The following is a 25,163-nucleotide window of genomic DNA, read 5'->3' as shown; positions in this document are numbered from 1 at the left end:
CACGAGACGCAGTGAGAGAGGGCCTCCCCGACCTGCCTCACGCCCCGGTCACCTGAAGCCAGAAATGTCTGAGTGGGATTTTCTTAACCTCAGGGAAAAGATGCTGCACCGGCATCCAGACGCCACAGCCCCCTCCACTGGTGGCTTAATCACTTACAAAAGCCCTTCTATAGGATCATCACAACCCGGCCTCTGAGTCATCTGTCTTTTTGTCTTTTTAACCTTGTAGCAACTGAGCAGATGGGCTCAGAGAAGTCAAGCCCCCCTGGTGAGGTCACACAGCAGGAGGCAGGGCCAGGCAGGCTATGAGGCAGAGCAGTGGGAGAGCCAAGTGCCCACTGGGCTCAAGATAGCTTGGGCGCTAGCCTCTGTCCACAAAAACAATTTCAGAAAATTAATCTTTTCTTACTGCGTGGCTGCCTCCCCTTTGTGGCCGAGCTTATAACAAAGGGCCCTAATGCTTGAGGATTCCTCACTGGAAACCTACATTGATCCTCTGGGTGGAAGCACATGCAAAGCTCAGCAAACCATAGTGAGGGGACCGTGAGGGTAAAAGGGTAAAGGACAGGCATCACCAAGATGCTACCACGCTCTGGCGTCCTTTGAGGTCTCGGTTCCCATGCTTTAAAATTATCCAATAAATCAATACATTTTCCTGTATTGATTGTAAAATGATGCAAATGATGCAGATGTGCCCTGAGCAGGACATGGAAGCCCCTCTTGCCCTCTGGGTCCTCCCAGGCACTCCACATCAGTGCCAGCGTGGAAGGTTCTAGAAAGCACAAGTGGGATTCCACCCCACTGGCCCCGCCACTGTTTCCTACTCAAAACAGGCCAGGTCTGGGAGGAACAGCTGCTTTCAGGGTGGAACAGGAAACATAGGGATGAGCCCAGACCCCCTGAGATGCCAAGGACAAACCAAAACCAAAACCAAGAGGGCATGACTGTGGGACATGGGAGCCGAGTGGGGTTAGAGACCTCCGAGTGGCCAAAGCTGAAACAATCTGAGCAACAGAATCCACAAAGCAGTACTGGATTATAATCCAAAAAATAAAATGTCCCCATGAGTCCAAACCAGTATAAATGAATGATTGAATGAATAAATGGAGAGACAATTCTCCCATCAAAGGAATCCCAAATAATTTGTGCAGGTGCCCTACTCCCAAGGAAGGGGAGCAGGACTTCCCACCTTTAGGTGTGTAAGCAGTGACTTCCTCCCAAAGGGGACAGGACAGAGGGAAGAGAGCAGCTTTACGGAGGAGAACCTGACAGATACCACCTCAGCCGGCGGAGAGGTCGGGGGGGGGCGAGTGGGGGAGCGAGGTCAAGGTCAACATGACAGTGAAAAGTCATGTTGATGTCACAGTGTGATGGGAACAGCCCTTCACCGCTACGGTCGTCCGCCACCCCCCCACCCCCGCCGGCCACAGCCATCACCCCAGTCCAACCATGAGAAAAACACCACACAAGTCCCAGTCGAGGGCTTTCTATAAAACACCCCACCCGCTGTCAACAACGTCAGTGTCATCAGACCAAGAAAGTCTGAGAAACTGTCAGCCCAGAGAAGCCTGTAGCACATTGAGGAGATGTGAGGCCTAAACGTTGTGTGAGATCCTGGGACAGAAAAGGGACATGAGGGAAGACAGAGAACATCCAAATAAATTATGGACTTTAGTTAATAATAATGTATCAGTATTCTGAAAAAACAAACAAACAAAAACCAAAAAAAAAACGGAGTCACTTTAAAATGGAGGCAGAGCTGCCATCCCAGAGAACTGCCTCGCGTGTTGTACACCTCAGACCCTCGGAATGTCAACACAGGGCGAAACCACCCTTGGAAGAACACTGTGTGCCCAACAACTGTGTGCAAAGCCGCCATGAGAGCCAGCTGGGCTGAAAATTCAAAACATTGCTTATAATTAGTGTCGCTATGTTAGCTTATCCGCACCAATAGAAATGCCTTCCTGCCACTGACGTCGCTGTTCCCCTTCCTTTCTCATCAATACCCATTGCCTTGTCTCCTCATTGGAACCCTATTTGAGTTTCTGCCTGAATCAGTGCTTTCTGATAGCTATTCCTTTTGGTCTTAAATAAATGCTTGTTGCCTTTCACTTTGGCCCCCCCCTTTTTTTTAGGTTCACAATTTGTTCCTTAGTTTTGATCTATGTTCCATACTAAGGTCAGATGTTAAAATGGAAGAAACTGGGTATGTGGGCTATATGGGCTGTGTTATATTCACAATTTTTCTGTAAATCTGAAGCTGTTCACAAACATAAACCAGGCCTTAGCAGTGTTTCCAAGCCGACTGCTGGGGTGTCAGCCTGCGGGATGCACCAAGACTGCACCACCCCCACCCCTAGCACCTCCAGCTGTGGCTTATGCCAGCTCAGCACTCTGGGCCCCGGAGATTGTTCTTGCGTTTGGGCACAGATGGGCTGCAGCTTGTGAGCACAATGAACGTGAACACATACTGTAGAACTTTCTGGAGGAAGGAGCCAGCCCTTTGCACACCTGCAGTGGGTGAGGTGACTGGGGCTGGGTTCCCGCCCCCAGCTCCTGCTCTAAGTTCCCCAGAAATGCAGGTGCTTGCGGGCTCGACCTGGGGCTTCTCCTGGAGCTCACTGGACCTTATGAGGGGCCTGCCCTGGTAACTCAATGTGGACGGCTCACACGGGGCCTTAGTGTGGTGGAAACGGTTAGAAACAAGGTCAGCGCACGGACTGGTACAGAGCTGTAAGAGTGTGTCACTGCAGGTGACAGAGTTCAGATAGGTCACAAGGAAGTCACCTGCAGGGAGCTGAATGGTGGCTCCCAAAAGACACATCCACTCAGAATCTGTGATTATGATATTATATGGAAAAGGGTCTTTGGAGATGTAATTAAGGTAAGAACCTTGAGATGAGATCATGCTGGATTTAGGGTGGGCCCTAAATTCAAGGACAAATGATCTGTTAAGAGAGGGAAAAGGAGCCCTGGATTGAGCATTGTCCTGCAAACCAAAAGGTCACTGGCTTGATTCCCAGTCAGGGCACCTGCCTGGGTTGCAGGGCCAGGTCCCTAGTAGGTGGCGCGCAAGAGGCAACCACACATTGATGTTTCTCTCCCTCTCTTCCTCCCTCCCTTCTCCTTTCTCCAAAAATGAATAAAATCTGAAAAAGAGAGAGAGAGAGGGGAAAAGAGACACAGAAGCTGAGGCGGGAGCGGCGCCCCCGCCCCGCCCCCCGGCTGAGGAACCCCTGGGGCCAGCAGCAGCTGAAGCTGGAAGGGACAGTACTGCAGTATTATTGACTACAGCCTCTCCCTCCCCTAGAGCCTCTGAGGGGAGTGGGCCACACAAACCTTAATTTTGAATGTCTGACCTCCAAAATTTAAGCCACACAGTTTTGTGGTGATTTGTTATGGCAGCCACTGGAAACTAAGCCAGCGCCCTTTTTAGGAACCTGGGGGGTGCCAGGGCCCCCCCGCCCAGAGCAGGCAGTCGCAGCGTGACAGCTACTCCTGCCAGGGCCCCTGCGCCCCGCCTGACAGCCCCCCAGGATTGCAGGGTGGAGGGAGAATGTTCTTGCCCTGGGGCATTGCAAGCGTAGAGCGAGGATGTCAGGATTTCATTCCCCAGGCCAAAGGCTAATTTCTCTAAGAAATAAAGAGCTCTTTGCTCTTTCAAATCATTGAAAACAAAACAAAACAAAAAAAACAAGACAAAATAAGGCAAAAAACCAGCTAGGTCACCAGAATGAAACAGCTTAAAAATATGACAGGTGCCCACCTGCGTGCATCACGGGAAAGACAGATGTTACCATCAGGGAGGGCTGTTTGCATGTATGGGGCCACAACACAACTGTGTGACAAGACAGGGGTGTGGAAGGAGGGGGCCGAGGGTAGCACTTCTTTGCCTTGGAATGCGTGCTGAGCCCCCAGCGCATGAGCACGGCGACTTGTGAGCCAGTAAGGCCACCGCTGGCTGCTGGCCCCAGTGAAGGGGAGAAGGGAGACAGGGAGGATACATGTCTTGTGTCCCCATGGGAGACTGCCACCTAGCTTTATACTGATGGGCAAACCTGCCTGGATCCGGGTGGGGTGCTGCCCAGATGTGAGGTACAGAAGCAGACCGAGCGCTTACAGTGTGCTGTCAACAGTTACGGGGACTTGCTGGACGCAGCAGGGGCTGAGGTAGATGGGGACTGGACTTCTTTTCAATGACAGTTGACATACAGTATTATATTAGTTTCAGCTGTACAACATATTGATTAGACATTTATATAACTTACAAAGTGATCCCCCTGGTCCATCTGACACTGTACATAGTTATTACAATACTACTGACCTATATAGTCCTATGATGTAGTTTACATCCCTGTGACTTTTTATAACTGGCAATGTGTACACATACTCACCAGTAACAGAGAGCGGACACAATCTATATGTGACCACCGCCCCCGTTCACAGCGCTCTTCTTTGGTCAGACCCCCTCCCACTGCACTTGGCGACCCCTTCCATGCTCTCCACTGGCCTCCCCACCCCGAACTGCCACATGATTCTGGATTCATGCACACCTGCCCCACGGAGGCCCCCACCTCACTGAATTGCACCTCCTACTGCCCTGCACAGCATCCATGTTCAGGGTAGTCACCGGGTCCCTTTGCCACTGATGTGGGGACACCTGGTTGGGTCTTCTATGTAGGCACCCGGCCCCCACAGGTTGGGCCCCCACATCTATGCTCAAGAACACAGGCTCCATGGGCATCGTCAGTTAAATAGTGACCAACGGCCCACGTGGCCCAGGATGAGGCCCGCACAGTGGGCGGTCTCGGCTGGCACAAGCAACCCACCTGCCGGAGCCACCTGCTCCCACTCTGGCTTCCTTCAATCCCTGCAGCACCTGCTACCCTCCCTCTCTCTGAAGCAAGAGGCCAGGGATTTGCACAAGGGAGGCAACTGGGCATGGAGGTCTCTTAATGTTCTCTTGTTGCTCTTGTACCTTGTTCCTTCCCTTGTTGCTAATAATACTGCATTTCTCTCTTTTTGAAAAATGTTTTCATATGTTTATTAGCTGACTAGTTATTTCTTTTAAGAATTCTTTTTAACAATAACCTACACTAGGAAATACATTTTACATCATACATTCACTTATATTCACATACACTCATGCATGCATGCCCTAAAGAAAACAAGGTTTCAGGAAGTAAAAGACAGCCTTTTTTTGAGTGCCATTTGCTCTTGTCTATTTAATTTCAATAAACCTGATCACAACCAAGTAAACTCACTCCATAATAATGGGTCTCAACTAGAAAACTAAACCACTGTGTTACATGCTGTGGTTCAAGGGATGATCTTCATCTCTTTATTGTTAAAAAAAGAAATAGGCCCAAAATGGAGTCAATTGTGCTAAGTCTCAAGTCACTAAACTGAGACTTAATCTCTAACTTAATTACAGTTTCAGCCAATCCCAGGAGTGGAATCTTAAACCAGTCAATCTGGAATTATCTGGTTAGCGCTGATAAGGTCATCTGCTTGATATACCCCTGCAGTCCCCTAAAGGAAGGTGACCTTGCCACAATCTACTGTTTGCTATTAACCTCCTTGTCTTGCCCCTTCCACTTGTAAAACTGTACAGCTTCTCAGAGCTCCTTTCTGTTAGATGGGATGCTGCCTGATTAATGAATCTCTGAATAAAGTCAGTAAGATCTTTAAAACTTAGTTGGATTCTGCTTTTTAAACATTATATATGACATTAGATATGAACATATGTATACATACAAATACACATTTTAAGTTCTAACTTCAGAATTAAATATGAATTTAAAAAAATTCTTACCTGAGGATACGCTTTTTATTGATTTTATGGGGGGTGGGGAGAGAGAGAGAAACATCAATCAGTTGTCTCCTGTATGCACCCCGACTGGGGGTTGAACCAGCAACCTTTTGGTGTATGGGCCGATGCTCCAATCAACTAAGCCACTCCGCCAGGGCTGAATTTCTTTTTAAGGTAGTAATACAAAATGTCCTTTAGATAAACTTATGTTAGAAGAAAAAACCAATAAAATAAATCCAGAACAGGGGTGCAGGTCACAGAACAGGAAGCAGAGGTCCCCAGGGACCTTGGAAGAACTAGGCCCAGGAGTTGCCCTATTGTGTCTCTCGTCACAGAAGAAAGATGCTCTCTGGGGTCACACGTGCCCTGTGTTCTCCAGGTTGAGGAGTATGAGGGGGAGAACCAAGTCACAGCCCGGTCCAGGGGGGATGGGGGACATGGGGCAGCCACTTGCTCAAGGTAAACTGTTGTTCCTTGACAAGCATTTGCACACCTGGCCAGGACTTTTAGGGAGAGGCAAAACCCAGGTGACACCTCGTAGGCATCGTTTTGACAGGAACACAGACCTTTGGTTTTGCTTCAAAACCCACAATTTGCCTCTTCAAAACAAGTCACTCACAAACTCAAAGATATATTTTTATAAAATAGCATCTGGGTTGGGGGAAGGTGGCGCATTAGATTGAGCCAGTTATGTTTGCTCCTAAAAAGCAACTTTAACTCATACAATTCAATATTAAAAAAAACCAAACAACCTGATTTAAAAATGGGAAAAGGATCCAAATAGACATTTTCCTAAAGAAGACATACAAATCACCAACAGATAATGAGAACATCCCTAATCACAAATCATCAGGGAAATGCAAATCAAAAACAACAGTCAGTTATACCTCAATTTAAAAAAGTCAAAACTATAGTGAGATATCACCTCACACTTGTTAGAATGGCTGTTATCAAAAAGACAAGAAATGCCCTGGCTGGGTGGCTAATTTGGTGGGAGCATTGTCCCATGCACCAAAAGGCTGCAGGTTCGATCCCCGTGCAGGACATGTACCTAGGTTGCACGTTTGGTCCCCAGTCGGGGCACATACGGGAGGCAACCGATTGATGTTTCTTTCTCTTCCTCTCTCTCAAATCAATAAACGGATTCTCAGGTGAGGATTTAAAAAAAAAAAAAGACAAGAAATAACAAGTATTGATGAGGATTTGGAGAAAAGGGGGCCCATGTGCACTGTTGGTGGAACTGTAAACTGGTACAGCCACTATGGAAAACAGTAAGGAGGTTCCTCAAAAACTTAAAAATAAACTAACACATGGGTCCAGCAATTCCATTTCTGGGTATTTACCTGAAGGAAACAAAAACACTAACTCAAAAAGAGATCTGCACCTTCATGTTCACTGCAGCATTAATCACAATACTCAAGACATGGAAGCATCCTATGTGTCTATGAACAGGTGAACGGATTTTTTAAAATATGGTACAGGTATACAAGGGAAAATTATTTAGACATAAAAGAGAAGGAAATCTTGTCATTTGTAACAACATGGATGAACCTAAACCAGACAAATACAAATGCTGTATGATCTCATTTGTATGTGGAATCTAAACAAAACAAAACAAAAACCAAGTTCATAGATACAGAGAACAGATTGGTGGCTGCCAGAGGTGGGGGGTAGGGAGTGAAATGGGCGAAGGGGGTCAAAAGTCACATACTTTTCGTTACAAATAAGTCCTACAGGTACAATGTACAGCATGGTGAGTACAGTGCTCCCCCGTGGCTCTCTCTCTCCAGAAGAAAATCCGTTTTAAAGTTCAACTGCAGCCCTGGCTGGTATGGCTCAGTTAGGTGGAGCATTGTCCCATACACTAAAATGCTGGGGGTTCCATTCCCAGTCAGGGCACATAACTAGGATGCAGGTTCAATCCTCGATCAGGGGTATATGGGAGGCAACCAATCAATGTTTCTCACATAGATGTTTCTCTCTCTCTCTCTCTTTCTCTCTCTCTCCCCCCACTCTCTAAAAATCAATGAACATATTTAAAAAAAATTTTTTTACAGTTCAACTGCACAATCCTCAATTCAGAATGAAAACTTAGGAAACTCTCAAGTGAGTCACCTGCATGGTCTTGGGTGGTTCACACCCATGGAGAACAAACAACGTGGGGGAACTGGATTTATGTGAGGGTTTGGGGCAGGGTCTGGGATTGTTCCTGAAAAATACCTTCAGCACAAGAAGAAAATCTGTAACTATGTGTGGTAATGGATGTTAACTAGACCTACTGTGATCACTTCTCAATATACACAAATATAAAATGATTATGTTGTACACCTAAAACTAATATAATGTTGTATGTCAATTATATCTAAATAAAAAATGCAAACCCCCACCCCCACCTTTCAGGTAAGAAAGGCAATGTACACAGGGACAAAGGCCAGACTGTGCGTGACGGTTGAACCTGACCAGCCACTTCTATAGCAACCTGCCAGGGAGCACACCACAGCCCCTGTAGCATCAGCCTGGAACGGCTGGGGCTTTTGGCCAGTGATTGCAGCCTCCCTAACTTTTGCTCCTGCTTTTAACTCAGGATCAACCAGAGAACACCAAATACACCGCCTAACCAATCACATAGGCTTCCTCATGCCAACAGCTGGCGGGAGGGGGCGGGTGTGGGGGGAGGGCGTGGCGGGAAGCCCTGGACCATCCCTTCTCCATGAAGTCCCCCCTCCTCTGCCTGCCTTGAGTCTCTGCCAAGTGCAGGGGTGGCAGCTGGCCCCCTAGCTCTAGCAAGCTCTGAATAGCAGGCTCTGTTCTCAGTTGGGTGGTCTTTATTTCCACAGGTAACTAAATGAATGCGGAAATCCCAGAGAGCCATGTTGGGGGCACTGCAAAGGATACAACATCGCTTCTGTGGGATTCCTGCTAAAAACACACAGCCTCACTCTAATCATGAGGAAACATCAGAGCACATTGACGCATGCTACAACAGGCTGAGAAGTTCTCAGCAAACATGGGAAGGCTGAGGCAAGGCTGAGGAACGGTCACGGATCAGAGACCAAGCGAAGAGACAGAGGACTCAGTGCGAATGCGAATGCGAGCCTGGGACAGAATGGGGACATCAGGGCAAAAGCTAGGGAAATCCGGATTTGGTCTTGAGGCGAGTTTGAGTGTTGCATCAGGGCGAATTTTCTGGTTCAGATAACTCACATGGTGACACAGTTGCTAACAGTGGGGCGAGCCAGGTTGAAGGGTATACAGAGACTCTCAGTTACTTTTGTCACTTTTCTGCAAGTCTAAAATTATTAACAACAACAACAAAAAAAGCTGGAGAAAAATGCCTTGAGAAATCCAGGAGCTTCTGGGACTAGCCAAAGCCTTCATAAAAACACATTTCAGATGCCTGTGGCTTTCGAGGGGCTGGCCCAGGGACCTGGCTCCTCTCTGTCCAGTCTTTGTGTCCGAGCCAGGGGCTCAGCATTGTGGGCCAGGGAGGGGGCACCAGCAGCCGTGGGAGCCCCGTGCAAGGGATTCAAGCTGTGTGGTTGGCGGGGGGGACCAGTGCTCTTCCTGGCAGGTACACCCTGACCCTGGTGTCTCCTTGGAGCTGGGTGATGGGGCCTCAGGCCAAGGCCTTCACTGGGGTCCATCTCTGGCTCTACATGTGGGGTAAGAATGGAGTAAAGGGAGACGCTCTGCACAGTGGCAGCTATTGTTTATTAAATCCCTTTGCTCTGTGCTCTCTGACCCAGTTGGCGTTAACCAAGAGTGCAGGGGCTGCTTCACAGGTTGGGGCGGCCGAGGCCCTGCGAGGCCCTGCCTGAGACCTGCTGACCGCGGCGTGTTGCTGGCTTATCTCCCCACTCTGGCAGTGAGACTTGGAGAAGCGTGACCAGACCAAGGGCTGAGGGAACCCCAGTCTTCACTCACTCACTCACACACACCCCCCCTAAGCTTCAAAGTCACAGTTATGTCCCTTCTCCACAGAGCCTGGCTCCCAGGCAGTCTCAACACAGTTTTCATCCTGAATGATTCTCCTCATCCCAAAGGAATTCCAGCTCTGGCTGCACCCCAAGGCCCCCCTGAAGGCACAGGCAAAGCCAAAAGATCCCGGCAGCTGCGGGAGCCAATCTGGTGAGCTTAAGGAGTAGATGTCGATGTGTGCCTGTGGGTCTGAAACCCGACTGTGTAGATGACAGAGGTGTAGAGAGTAGTGTGGGGCGCAGGGGGGTGGCAGTACGGGGGCGGGGTGCGTGATACTTCTCTGCACCCTGGTCCCTGCTGCCCTCCCATCTTTCCTCTACCCCATTGCTCACTCACTGTGCCTCCCGCCCCCTGAGCCAGCCCAGCCCTCCAGGGGACTCTCAGGGCCTGCAGCCTGGGCAGTGGGCACTGAGGGGAAAGCGTTCCTTCACTCATGGTAGGAAGACCTCAGACAGGAGGAATGGTGGTACTAGCAGGACCAGGCCGGGAGGCCCATGAGCAGGGGCCGAAGGTCCTGGAATCCTCTTATCCTGACACAGAAGGGGACGGCCCTAGAAAGGGGAGCCGTAAGCACCGTCTTGGTTCAATATTTAAAGGATTGTGGTGGGCTGAATAATGGCCCCCAAAGATGTCTATCCTAACTCCCTGGAACTGTGAACATGTTACCTTACATGGCAAAGGGGACTCTGCAGATGTGATCAAGTTAAGGTTCCTGAGATGTGGAAACTGTCCTGAATATCAGGATGGCCCCAATGTCGCTGCAAGGTCCTTGTGAGAGGGAGGCAGGAGGGTCAGAAGACATGTGACGACTTCAGAGAGATGTGGGGCGCAGCAGTGCTGGCTCTGAAGGTGGAGGGAGGGCCGTCGGCCAGAGCGTGGCGCAGGTGCCTCTGGGGGCCGGAGAAGGCCCGACGCAGACTGTTTCCTGGAGCCTCTCAGGGAACAGTGGCCCCGCACACCCAGGGCAGATTCTGACCTCAGAACCAAAAGATAGAGACCTGTGTGGCTCTCGGCCTCCACATGTGTGGCAATACGTGTGGCAATCTGGTACAGCAGCCACAGGACACTGACACAGGCTGTCACAGAAAGAGGTGCAGCTTTTGTGGGGTGGGGACCCCGTGGACAACTAAGGGGGTCACAGGGAGGCCGATTACAGGTCAATGTAGGAGGATGAAATGCCAGGACAGCCAGTACTGCCCGAAGCCCAACAGCTGCCCGGGAGGATGGTTGTTCACAGTCTCCATGCCAGGCCCTGTGGTCCCTGGGGCACTGCAGTGAACAGGCACTTTGCCTGCCTTCATGCAGCAAACAAGGCCAGGGAGTGACACGACTCTGCAGGAGGCAAACAGGGGGATGACCACGTGAACGGGACTCGGGCTTCAGACCGGGTGGCTGGGCAGCTTCCCTGAGGGGCGGAGCTGGAGCAGAGGCCCCAGCAAACTGGGAGCGGGCACGGAGTTTCCTAGGGGCTGCATTCCAGGCAGTGAGACTGGAAGTGCCAAGGCCCTGGGGCTGGAACTAGCTGACCGGTGAGGAAGAGGGGAAGAGAGTGTGGGCTGAGGGAGGCAAGGGTCATTCTGGGCTGCAGCTGCGGAGGGGTGAGGCCCAGAGAGGATACCTGTGGGGTCACTCAGGTGAGAGGGTGGGGGCTCGTGGAGGGACCCAGGAGCCCACCCAAGCTCTTCCTGAGACCTGGGGTTGGTGGGGTTGTTTTACAGGAAGGGAAGCTCAGGTGGTACCAATGTGGGGGCAGAAGACCCCTGTTTGAGGGCCTCGCCCTCAACAGCATTCGCATTCATGTCCCTGTAAGTGGCGAGTGGTCTTTCCCCACCCCTGACTCTAAGCTTCCCAAAGGAGAAGAGGTTGTCAGGATTTCTGGTACCACCTGGTCCCCTCATACCACCCAGGGGGAGGGTATGAGAGCAAGTCATACAAAGCACCTGATTAAATATACTGTAAAAACCACCCGTGTGGTCCTGTCCAGGTGCTGCTTCCCTCACCCACTCACCCCTGCTTTATCACCCACTGACAGCTCGGTCATAATGGCCATCCCTGTGGTCCCCATGGGTCCAGTGGTAGACGGCCACCTCCTGACCTCCCCCTATTCACAGATCAAGGAAGCGTCATCTTGTGCAGTTAGAGAGGCAGAGTCACAGGTCAAAGCTAGCTCTGCCCTTCACCAGGTGAGCACCCTGCACCTGCTCCTGGGTGCCCTGTGGCACTACCTGGAGCCAAACACAGGACCATGTTCTCTAGACTCATCCGGCCAAGGTCTGCCTGAACCTGCCCGGAAAACCCAGAGTCCTGATACACAAGGAATGCAGATGGGGCGGCCACTGTGCAAACTGGTCTGTAGGCTTCTCGACTAGTTGAATGTGGGGTTACCACATGACCCAGCAATTCCGCTCCTCGGCACATGCCCAAATTGAAGACAAGTCTTCAAACAAATCCCTGGACACCAGGTTCACAGCAGCACTAGTGCCAAAGAGTGCAAAGAGCCCAAATGTCAATCAGCGGATAAACAGATAAACAAAATGTGGCCCACCCACACAGTGGGATATTATTAAGCAATAATAAAGAATGAAACATTAATTCATGTTGCAATGCAGATGAACCTCAAAAACATCACGCTGAGTACAAGAAGCCAGACACAAAAGACTGAGTGCCAAATGACCCCATCTAAGTGAAATCCACACACAGTAACACAATGTGGTCCGGCCACACAGTGGAATGTTATTCAGCCTTAAAAGTGAGTGAAGCACTGACACAGGCTACACCACCAATGAACCTTGTGAGCCAGTCACAAAAGGACAAATACTGTATGATTTCTTTTATATGAGGCCCTTAGAGTAGTCAGATTCATAGAGACAGAAGGTAGAAGGGTGGGTGCCAGAGGCTAGGGAAGGGGAATAGAGAGTTAGTATTTAATGAGAACAGAGTTTCAGTTTTGCAAGATGAAAAGTCCTAGAGATGTATGATGGTGATGGTTGTACAACAATGTGAATGCACTCAAAGCCACTGAACTCTGCACTTTAAAATGGTTAAGATGGCCCTGACTGGCGTGGCTCAGCTGGTTGGGCATCTTCCCGAAAAGCAAAACGTTGCCAGTTTGATTCCTGGTCAGGGCACGTGTTTAGGTTGCAGGGCCTGGTCCCCAGTTGAGGCATCTGATCGATGTTTCTCTCCCTCTTTCTCCCTCCCTTCTCTCTCTCTCAAAATAAATAAAATCTTTAAAAAACAAAATGGTTAAGATGGTACATTTTGTATTGTACATATTTTATCACATCTTTAAAAATTGAAGCACAGACCAAACTCATTAGTGGAGATAAAGATCAGAACGGGGTCACCTTTGCAGGGTACGACAGGGAGGGCCACGGAAGAGCCAGCTGCAGGCTTGAAATGCTCTGTACCTGGGTCTGGTTACATGTGTGAACACATGTGTAACAATTCCTTGAGTTGTACACTCAGAAGTTATTCAGATTACTTTATGTAAGTTGTATGACAAGTAAAGAAATTCTGAACAGCAAAACAAACAAGCAAGGAAACAAAACACCCAGACTTGCCCAGCCCCTTTCAGGCCGACTGAGTACTGCACTCCTAGCTTCCAGGAGCCTCTAAAGGTACTAGAGGGACAACGTGCCCTACTCACTACCATCTACCTTCCTCGTCTCCTGTAGAGAACACCTGCTGATGATTCTGGCAACAACTGAAAGTCCGGAGAGCGTTAGGATGAAAGGTGGGCCACATGCACAGTGGATGTCCATCCTGGAGACAACACTCTGGGCAGCCACCTCCTCCACCCCCTGCCACCTTGGAGACAGGGAGTTCACCCTCCCCTTGACCCCACAGTAACCTGAGGGACCCTGGCTGGGTCATGAACTCACACCTGCAGTTTCCAAAGAGATTTTTTAGGGCACCCCTGGGCCAGAAGGTCCTCTTTCCCCGGGGAGGGGAAGTTGGCCTGAGGGCAGTGGCATAGAGCCAAGGCCAGGGGCAGGGAGGCAATGTCTGCACACTGGGGGTGTCCAGGGACCCAACGTGTGGGAAGGACCTGGACTTTTCCGCCCTAAAGTCCAAGAAGCCCCTTTCCAATTCAGCCAGTTTGGGATGGGTTTCCATTTCCTGCATCTCCCAGAGCCCTGACCTGTGTCTGTTCCTTACCCTCCTCCAGCCTTGGGCTGCACCTCCAACCAGACACAGCGCCCTGTGGCCCCCATGGGCCCAGTGTCAACACGGTCTCCAGAGGCACCTTTAACAAGGACCATGAACCGGGATTCAAGTGTGTCTTCCCCAGTAGTGGGGCAAGAACCAGGGGCCAGGTGCGGGGGGCTAACTCCCTCTGACTCCTGCCCACTGCAGCTGGGTGGCATTTCCAGACCAGCCCCAGTGAACAAACATTCATCTTTTCACACAGTATTTCTGTTCCAGCAATCTTTCCATTTGTCAAACAAAAAAACAAAGTGAAGTGGGGTAAAATAGGTGGCCACTTCAGTGATAAAACCGACTGAAAGGTGTTGTCTAGGAACTGTGAACGTGGGGTCACAAGGTCTTAGGGAGCCCAGCCTGTGAGCCCCACGCTGCAGCCACTCCTTGTGCGTGGCTGTCCTAATACGCAGACACACACAAGCACACATGTGCACACACATTCACGCCCGACTCCCTTGGAAGCTTCCTGCCCAGGGCCACCATCCATGCCAGGGTGTAGCGGGGGCACTGCATGGCAGTGTGCTGCACTTCATGGGACATGTTTGCACAGACAGGCAATTTCTCGGTCGATGGAGTATACAAGCAGCCACGTATCTATTACGGAACAGATACCGTAATGTCTCAGCAAATGGAAACCAATTAACATCCTATCTGCCTGTTGATAAAGGCCTTTCCTTTTTCCAGTTAATGAGCATTAACTTCCACCTAGGAGAGCCGAAGAGTCTTACATAACCGCTGCTCCCTGTTAATCCCAACCAAGCCGGCTGGGTGTTTCTCCCTGCTACGTTCACTTCTGTGTGTGCCTTTCATACAAACTCCGGTAACTACAACCCTGTGCTCCAGTCTCTACAGGTCAGACACACAGGCATCCAAGTACAGAGAGATCCAGAACATTCTATAGTTAATCATTCTTCTTAGTCCTTGTACACAGTGCTGCTACACCTGTTGCTAACTGCACTTGGAGTAACCTAAAACAACTGAGGCACCCAATGGTACTAAAAGAGTGCACTTGTATAATGTCTAAACCCAGAAAGCCTGTGTTCTGGCCACGTGGAGTGCAGCGTGGCATTCACACACCTACTTAGTTATTCGCTGGATGAGTGAATCGATTCCCGACATGCCGAACTCTGCTTTGGCTGCATTCCCTTCACGCCTGGCAAACTCCTCCGAATCCTTCAAAGCTCATCCTAAATGTCCTGGCCTCATCTCCCCAAGCTGGTGCATCTGTGTTTCACTGAACACTCCATGGTTCTCTGCTATGTTGGGAGGGGCCACTTTTCATTTGCTTCCCCTGCTTGGCTGGGGGCGTCCCAGGATGGTCAGGGCCTGGGTCGTGCTCAGTGTTCATGCCACTGCAAGGGGGCAGCTGCTTTTGCTGTCCATCATCCTGCCCTTCAGGAAGGGCACCTCCACAATCTCTGCCTCATCCCCCAAGCAGGGGCACACACAGGCTTCTTGCCACAACATGCTGGTATTCTGAGAAGACAGGGTTCAGCGTGTGACTTTGGACTAAATCTCCCCAGACCTCAGTTTCCCCATCTGTCACTATTTTCCCAGGCTGGTGCTGCTCAGGTGGGTCACAGGTATTGGTAAGTATTGCTCTGCCTAATAAGGAGTCAAGCAGGGCTGGGAGTGAGCCCACCTACCACCACCGACCTCCCAGCTCTCACCATTCAGCCAGCAACCCCCCATGTCAGGGTCTCTGAAAAGGCTGAGTGCCGATTTCTGGAATCCGGCCGACTCACTCCCTCCTCCAGGTTCGTCTCCCCAGCCTGCCGAATAGACTTGGATAGCAGTACCCCACTGCCCACCAAATGGTGGTCATTTAGGAAGCACCCACTCCCCACCAAGCACCTCACCACACCATCCTCACTGCTCAGCACAATAGGAGTGTAATCTCCAGCTGACAGTCAGGGCTGGCCATCATTTAGCTCTGGCCAATGTGCTCCAGGAGAAGGGGCCATGAGAAGCCCCCTAAACCTGCTATTCTTCAAGGCCTGGCTCTTACGCACACCCTCGCTGGATCGAGGCTAGACCTCGGCGGATCACAGGCTGAAGCCTGACCAGCAGCGGGCAGCATTTCTCCACAGTGCTGTAAGCCAGGAGTGCCATCCTGCCCCCTCCCCTCTCAAGGCCACAGGGCTCTGCCAAAAAGGGAACGCGGGGAGGGGGTCTCGCATGTTCCCCTAGCTCTGAACTATTCCAACAGGTGTTCCCAGGAGTGCCTGTGCCAGAATCTCCAGGGACACTTGTGCTGGACTCCTAAGCCCCCACCCCAGCCTTCAGTCAGAGCCACCAGAGTGAGGCCAAGGAATCAGCCCTTTAGACAGGACGAGGAGGAGATACACTGCACTGACAAATTCCAGGGACCTAGTGGGTCTTGGGACAGTGTGGCTGTAATTGAAACGTACGTAGTCACTTTTCCGATTCATCCCATGCCAAGGCATGGGGCCTGGGGAGGGAGTAACAGCTCTGACATCTGCTGGGCACATTTCATCACAGAAGCCTGCAAACCCTTCTCAAGGCCTGTCTCCTGCTCAGGTCCCCACCTCACAGCCGGGAAGGCAGAGCCATGAGAGGCTCCAAGCCCGGGCCTGCTGACCACACAGACCCACAGTGGCCTCAGCGTGAGCCCTCTCCTCCGCTGGCCTTCCTTGAGTCTCTCATCAGCACTACAGGTCAGGTCCCTCAGGACTCTCTCGCCTTCCCAACCGCTCAGCTTTCTCTTGGGTCTCACATGTCCAGGCTCACTCATTCCCTCTGCTCAAATGCTTTGCCATTGAGCAAACTACTTCACGGCTTCAGATCTTGGGGAAACTTCCTGGACCCCTGAACTAGCACCCTAGCCTGTGATCAGGACCAATCAATTACACTGCCCTGATCACTTGGTGAGGGTCTGATCCGCATCTGCATACCCTTCCTGAGCCCCTGTGTTTCTGCCTCCTCTGCACCTCTCCCCAGCCCCAGCACTCAAATACTGTTTTTAGATTGTGGAGTGAGCCTTTGAGTTTGTCCCACTCCTGGAGGCCCTAGTGATGGCGGCATTCTGAGATGGTGTACAAACATCCGTGTCTAACAGCAACTGAAAGCACAGTGCTACAGCTACTTGTTTGGATTCAGACCGACCTACACCTGTCTGGCCTCTCCCACGTTCTCCTTGTGTGTCTTTGGGCAAAGGCCTCCCTGAACTTTGGTCTCCCTCCTATAGAACTGGGAGGACCTAGGACCAAGACCTCAGCCCAGTGAGCACTTGCCAAGGGGTGGCAAAGAGCAAAATTGACACATACACGTTCACTTTTCTGGGTCCTAGCTCTGGGCAGATGCCTCCACCCAAGGAAAGGGAGGCAGGGGATCACGGGGCTGCCCACAGGGGCTGTCCGTGGGGGCCATCTGCAAGGGCTGGGAAACCTACTTTGTCTCTGCTGTCCTCATCTTGCCGGAAACAGTAGAGGCAGCTGGAAAAACACGCCCTCAAATAACGTCCTGATGGGAATTCTGGCTTCACAACTGTAGGGGTTAAGTTGGCCCCCCCAAGGTTCATATCCACCCAGAACTTCAGAAGGTGACCTTATTTGGAAATAGGGTCTTTGCAGATGTAATTAGTTAAGGATATTGAAGTGAGATCCTCCTGGACTTAGGGTAGGTCCTAAGTCCAGTGACTGGTGTCCTTAGTAGAATACACAAACACACAGAGAAGACGAACCTTGGAGATGGAGGCAGGGAGCAGGGTGATGGGGCTGTAAGCCAAAAGACTCATGGGTTGCCAGCAGCCATCACAAGCCAGGACAGATTCTCCCTCAGGACCATTGGTAGAAACCAAACCTCCTGTCTTTGTCTGTTGGGGCTGAGGTAACAAAAAAGCATAGATGGTGTGGCTTATAAAGAGCAGAAATGTATTTCTCATAGTTCTGGAGACTAGAAGTCCAAGGTCAAGGCTCTGATAGTCAGCGGCTGTATTCTCACCAGGTCTTCACATGGTGGACGGGTCTAGGGAGCTCTCTGGAGTTTCTCTTATAAGGGCACTAATCCCATTCATGAGAGCTTCACACTCATGACCTAATTACCTCCGAAAGGGCCCACTTCCTCATACCACTGTACTGAGGATTAGGTTTCAACATATGAATGTTAAGGGTGGGACACAAACATTCGGTCTATAGCACCTGCCAACACCTTGATTTTGGCCTTCTGGCCTTCACAACTATGACAGAATACATTTCTGTTGTTTTAAGACACCTAGTTTGCAGTAATTTGTTACAGTTCCTCCAGGAAGTTAACACGGCAGGAGTCTGAGACCAAACCTCCCCGTGCTGGCCCGTCTCTCGCCTCGTGGCCTGGCCCTCACCCTGAGGTCACTGCTCTGCTTCTGGGCTGCAAGGGCACTCTGCTGGCAGAGCTTCAGCAGGAAACCTGACTTCTGGGGAACTCTGTTGAGACCCTGGAATCCTAGCACTCAGCTGCAGCAAAAGGTACCCAGTGAAGAAAACAAATGTTGACAGGAACATTTTAAAAATAGCACAGTGACCAGGGAGGTGCTGCGAGAAGTAGAGGGTCCCTCTAATTCTTGAGCTGAGTGTGAGTTTCATTATTACTTCTGCTCTGGTTCTTTTCATGTGCATACTATATACTTTCTGTTACGCAGTAATAAAACCCAAACAAGCGAATAGCTCTGATCATCGCAGTATTCCTCTAATGTCTAAGAGCCCAAATAGAAAAGAACAACAAACAAACAAATGGGATAGCATGTGGGAAAAGGCCTGATCTCAATCTGATGATGCCCTCTACCTGGCGCCAATAACGGGAAATAGCCAACAACTGAATCTTGAGACGGCTTCCCAAATTTAACATCTGACTTCTCTCGATCTCACCTGACACCCTCATTCTTTTGCTGAATCCAAGTGGGAAAAAAAAGCATTAGCAACAGCTAAATAGTTCTTCCAGCCAACGTTCTTGTCAAGGTACCTCGTGCCAACATCTCAGGACGTGTTCTCCTGGGACTCTGGGCGACGCCCCACCAAGCCCAAAGTTTCCCTCAGAGCTTTGCAGAGGAGGAACTCGAATATTTCTTGGACTGAACTTTAGTCTAATTGTGGGAAAGAAACAGAAATCTAATGTTTAATTACCACCACATGGGCCAGAATCCCTAAGAGACGGACAGGAAGCAGGGAAGTGATATTCAAAAGGATCTCTTGGGCTGTTTTTTACCTATCAGATTGTAGAGATCAGAATACTTCATTTAAAAAAATATCTTGGCTGTTGGAGAAGGAAACAGGCATTCCAACTTCAGAGCTGAGAGACTGCTGACCACAGAACTGGAGGAACATTAACCTTTTTAATGGACACGTCCTTTGGCCTGGCCACTCCCAGGAAGTTGTTGCCTTGGATGTAAACTCCATGAAGTCAGGGAGGTTTCAAAGTGCCTGCACCCACGCGTTCACTATATATTCGCTCATGCATGAGTCTACCTGCTCAGTGCAGCTCAGTTTGTAAAAGAAAATATGAGTGACAACTTCGTAAGAGACTGTGTGTAAATCAACATACCCGGTTTGATAAAATCTGATGCAAATTTCCCAGTGGTTTAAAAAGGACAGGGGATATACTCCCTCTCCCCTCCATCCCCCACACATAGACTATCTCTGGAAGGAAACAGAAGAAATTAACCATGGTGCCTCTGAAAGGGAATGGGGTGCAGGTATGGGAACATCTGCCTATTTTACTATATGCCTTTTACAACTGTCTTTTTTTTTTTTTAACCATGTATATCAATTACCTTCTCAGTTTGTATACAAGTTTATATATTTGCATATATATAAAATATATGTATATATAAAATATGTATACAGTATATGTATATATAAATGTGTGTGTGTTATATATATGTCTGTGTATAACATTTACATATACGCATACAAATACACACACACATTTTTAAGTGACTCTATGAATCTGGACAGAAAACCCCAATGGCTTCAGTTTCCATAGGAGAGGCTGAAAGTGACATGACCCTCCAGCACATTCCAGCATCACCCTCACAGGCAGAGATACGGGGTGGCAGTGGTGGTGAGGTGGTCTTGTAAGAGGCATTATCCAATGGGTGTCCAACCTGTGGCCTGCGGGCCACACGCAGCCCAAGATGGCTCTGAATGTGGCCCAACACAAAATTGTAAATTTACTTAAAACCTTTTTTGTTGCTCATCAGTTTTCATTAGTGTTTATTTAATGTGTGACCTGACAACTCTTCTTCTGCCAGTGTGGCCTAGAGATACCAGAAGCTCGGACACCCCTGCCAGGAAAGGGCACGTTATTGCTTTTTCTTTTTTAAAAAAAGATTTTATGTATTTATTTTTAGAGAGAGGAAAAGGTAGGCAGAAAGAGAGGAAGAGAAACATAAATCGGTTATCTCTCACACGCCCTGAACTGGGGACCTGGCCCACAACTCAGCCACATGCCCTAACAGAACCGAACCGGTGACTTTTTGGTTTGCAGGCTGGCACTCAATCCACTGAGCCACACCAGCCAGGGTACATTATTGCTTTTTTAACAACAGAGCCACTGGTCTCCTTCTGTGCTGCACACTTGCAAATCATACTCCACAGATTGAAAAGTTTCAGAAAAATTATCCCCAACACCACACCAGGCTCCAGTTTTGCAGTTTAGCTCTAAGTGTCTGTAACATTAACTCCCTTACTCTGAAAGTTTTTCCTTACTCTGCATTCATAAACTGTAAGAGTCCAGGGACCTCCCATGGGTCAGCAAGGAGCCTCAGTCCGCAAGAGTGGGGACCAGAGGCCCTGCATCTACCTTCTAAATGACCCTGCTAGGGGCAGCACCCCAAGTGTTGAAGCCCTGCTCCCCCAGCATCCCCATTCCCACTCCCATCCCAGGGCTCAGAGACTAGTGCTCCAGCAGCAACCAGGGGCTGCCCTTCCAGCTCAGTCTTTCCTGACCCAGTCAAAGTCATGATGCCTGGAGAACAGCTGCAGGGAGGGTGGGGGGTCCCTTCCCCTGCCAAACCTTCAGAGGTAAACACAACAGATGGGTAAAAATGGAGATGGTTCACAGAGAAGGATCAGTAATGCTTATGTAGAGGTGAGTTCTGTCTCCTCAATTCAGGTCACCCTAGGTTTGTTAAATTTAAATTAAAATGGAGATAATTCTGGTTTTGTCTGGGACGGGATTATTCTAAGCCCAGAAATCACTTTATAGACTATCATAAATGAAAAGATAACATGCAGATGGGCTTTTCTTGGGGGTTGTTGTGCAGTGATCCTGAGATAGCGGAGTTTGGAATGTTGGAGGGCCTGGGGGGGCTGCGGAGGGTTACAGAGGGGCATAAGCACAGGGGCATATGGAAGTACCAGCAGGTGCACTGACTGGGGGTATGTGAACGACTGGAGTGCTGGTAGCGGCATTGGGCAGGTGGTGGCAGTGGGGAGTACCTGAGGGCCCTGACCCAAGCTGCCGAAGGAGAGAGCACAGAGAGGGGCACAGACCTGGATGTCAGTAAAGTCAGTGGAGGGATACCAACAAACCCAGATGTGAGTGGAGGGCCGCGAGTTTGGGGTCGCAGGCTCAGGTGTTGGTGTGGGAGTGCAGGCCCAGTTGTGGAGGCGGGGTGGGGTGAGATGAAGGGGGAGACAGCTCAGGATGTGGGGTATCATCAAGAGGGACAGTGTCAGGAAGTGTGTGGGAGGGGTGCATGAGTGGGAGCGCTGTGTCAGGGGTGTGAGGGGGACCATAAGTGGGGACACTGACTCAGTTGCGTGCAGGGGTGCAGACTCAACTGTGCAGGGTGCCTAAGAATGTGGCCGCGGAGTATGTCAGCAAGGAGGATAGTCTCAAGTGTGTGAGAACGGACGCGGTGTCAGGTGCGCCTGGGCTGACGGTGAGGGGCTCAGAACCGGCTATGGGGGCTTCCAGGGGACACCAGACGCGGAGAGTGTGGGGGGGGCTTTGTCCTCTCCCTGCCCCCCGCGACGCTGCTGTGATGTCCCTTCCCGTCCACCCCCGCCCCAGGACTATGACAGGGCCGTGCCTCGCCCTGGCTCGGTCCGAGGGGCACTGACCCCCCAACGCCTGCGCCACCCCGCGCCCCCCGCGCTTGCTCACCGGCTGGGACTTGTCGCCGTCACTGCCACCGCCACCTCCTCCAGCCGCCAGGGCCCCGCCTCGAGCACCCCCCAGAGCGCGCCACGGGAGGGGTCCATGACGCCCTCCTATTGGCTGAGCAATGACCAGTCAGTGTTGCAGATGGCAATGATTGGTGGACATAAAGCAGACAGGCAGCCCCTAAAGCCAATCGCTGAGGGGTAGAGGCGGGGCTGTTGGGAGAGACTTTGGGCCCCTGGGGTGGTCCCGCCTGGTGCGAGGTGCTGGGAGGTGAGGGTCTGGAGGCAAGCGAACACTGGCAGAAGACAGGCATCCCTGACAACCAATCGCTGGAGAACTAGAGCGGGGCTCTGAGGTGGCTGGAGCGACTGGTGTGAGTAAAACGGAGGGAGTAGCCCGGAGGGCGAAGAGGACTGGCTGCGAAGCCGAAGACAGGCAGGCCCAGCGGCCAGTTGCAGGGGCTGTGGGCGGTGCGCCAGGGGCGGGGCTCGAGTGTGCAAGGTGCAGCGTTTGGCCAAGCATGGCGGCCAGAGGTGCCCTCGACACCCTGCGTGAGGTCCCCTGAGGTTGTGTAGAGTGAACTTGAGCTATCACAGCCGAAGAACTCGTGGATAATGCTCCATCCTCTCACTCCCCGCTATTCCCCTGCAAACAACGTGGAGAGGACGAATTCACTGGAGGTCACTCAGGCTCGCCTCTGCAGCTCTGGGTTGGTGTGAAGACATTGAAAGAAGTGGAATCCTACTTACGCATTTTGTGATTTTTCTGGAAGTGTTTGACTTCTCAGAGTTCAAGCTTTCTGTTCTGCGACCTAATTACATTCCTGTCTGGCCTCTTTTCTGATAAGCCTTTTGTGAACTGTAACACTTTCTTTAATCTTAACCATAATCACAGGAGTTCAAAGGGACCTTTGGACCCCTTTTACAGAAACAAGCACAGAGAGGTCAAGTTCCTTGCCCGACATCACAAAGCACTTCAGTGGCTGGATAGGGGTGTGCATCTAGAGCAGTCTGCTTTTTGGAAGTGGGTAAGGCAAGTGTCAAAGAATAGCCACTGGGGGCCTAAGAGACTTGGGTTCCAATTCCTGTTCAACCACTGACCCACCGCACAACCCTGGGCATGCTGAGCCTCAGTTTCCTCGTAAGACAGTGATTCCTATACCTGGAGAATTTACATCTCAGCCTTTGCCTTCACCTTTTGGTGAAGGCGTTTGACTCACAGCAGGTCACATCAGGTCTGTGAGCCTCAGCTGCTCTGAGGTGTGGTTCATGGAATTCTTTGCAGGCAGACATCAGCAGTTTAGGGAGCCATCTGTCATCTAGTGCTCTGCTGTCACTGGCACCCCGTCCCTACCTTCAAGCCCACCCTGTTCTTTGGCTCCCTTAATCTCCCAGGCAGAGAGAGTTACAAATGTTCACAGTTACTGGCTCTTATTACTTTAGGTGCAGGCTTGGAGTTGGTGGAGATCCAGTTCAGAACCAGGGAGTTCTGGGAGGGAGCAAGCCTGAGCTAAGTATTAATAAGGGTTCACATTTCAGGACTGTACTAGCTCCTGGTAAGTGATTAATCCATGACGTTTCAAAGGGCCCTCTTGGAGGAAACAACTGGGGCTCATACCACGAGAGTCACTAGGGCACGGCCACCATCTGACTCCTGATATTCCCATGATATTCCTGCCTCCTCTACCATGACTCTTAGCATTTTTCTTCCCTGAAACTTCAAGGCCCTGGTCTCCATGTTGCCCTCCGGGGGAGAGGAGGAACCAGAGTCTGCCAAATACCTACTGAAGTGTCCGTTCCTTGCCAGGCCTGGTGCTTCCCAAACACCACGTCATCATGTGACTTCCAGAGGGGAGTGACAGTGCTCACTTTGCAGATGAGAAAACCTAGCCTCATGTGACTTGTGTTCCTTCCTGGAAAAGCCAAGGGCTAGGTTTGAATCCCTGCTCCTTTTGACTTGCTGGCCGCAGGGCCTTTAGCAAAGGACTCAAACTCCCTGCCTCAGTTTCTCCAACTACCTCCTAAGGTTAATGGCAGCATTAATGAATTGAATGGAAGTAAAACTCAAACTGTATTGGTCTGCAGCAAGCACTCACAAGTGTCTGATGGACAAATTGTTCTTGGAGCCTTTTTGTAAATAGCACCTTATGGAATGTGGACAGAGACCAACTATGGGTGTGGCCTGTCATCCGAAGAGGGAGATACTAATGCCAGAGTAGGCCCCACTCACAGCACCTGCCAGGCCCTGAGGTGGAAGCAGCAAGCTCCAGGAAAGTCCCACAGTATCCCAGGGACAGTGCCAACTGAGGCATGGGTTGGGCAGAGGCCTAGCACCCAGCTGCCTCTCCTGATGGTGCCAGAAAAACTGGCTGGGTTCTGGCTTCTGTATGCTTATCAGCAGACTGGCGCCAGCCAACCTTCCTATAGCCTTCCAACAACGTCAGGCAAAGCCCTTTGGCATCAGCAACTGACAGCCCCACTATGGGCAACCTGGATGTGCCTGGCTAGGTGCGCAGGATCCTAGCTCTTCTGAGCTGGCCTGGCTGGCCCTGGGCAGGAAACTGCCTCTTTGCCCCCTAGTTTCTTCTACCTTTCTGGGTTCCCAGGAATTATCTCAGAAAATAGCAATGAGCCAGGCCTAGGCACAGTGACAGGGCTTCAATCAATCAAGACCAGAAAGTCATTTGCCCAAGGTAAGATTAGCAATGTTGGCAACAGAGGAGAGGGCAGAGGCAGACTGAGCTGGGTTCAAATCCTGCTGCAGCACCCCCAAATGCCAGTGAGTCTATTTCTCTTCTGGATGATGAGGTTCGCAGGCCTTGTCTATCAGAGATATGTTTGTAGCCACAGAGCCTAGGCCCTTCCCTGGCTGGAGGGACATGTCCTAGACCCAACAGTGACTATAGCCAAGCCCAAATGGTCTCAAGACATTCTCACCCAGTCTCCCAGAGGTTCTGAGAGGCCTGGCCACTCATCCGAGAGTACCTAGCAACAGAGGCACAGCCTGAATGTGCTGGCACCTTCCTTGCAGTGGTATCCCTCTCAGCCCACGTTTTGATGTC

General features: G+C 50.7%; 1 protein-coding gene across 1 annotated transcript in view; it reads right to left on the bottom strand.

Moving 5' to 3' along the window:
• The window catches only part of SLC25A42 (solute carrier family 25 member 42), a 31,494-nt gene extending 9,330 nt beyond the window's left edge, over positions 1–22,164 (bottom strand). The window contains exon 1 of the mRNA XM_054578922.1: positions 22,103–22,164. The gene's annotated coding sequence lies outside the window, so the exon portion shown is untranslated. The remainder of the gene's footprint in view (positions 1–22,102) is intronic.
• Positions 22,165–25,163: the final 2,999 nt, after the last annotated feature.

The sequence above is a fragment of the Pteronotus mesoamericanus genome, unplaced genomic scaffold (assembly GCF_021234165.1).
Source record: "Pteronotus mesoamericanus isolate MK-2021 breed Mesoamerican mustached bat unplaced genomic scaffold, CSHL_Meso_final contig_502, whole genome shotgun sequence".
Taxonomy (NCBI): Eukaryota; Metazoa; Chordata; class Mammalia; order Chiroptera; family Mormoopidae; genus Pteronotus; species Pteronotus mesoamericanus.
The sequence above is the reverse complement of the archived record's forward strand: the minus strand, read 5'-3'. Positions and strand labels throughout refer to the sequence as shown.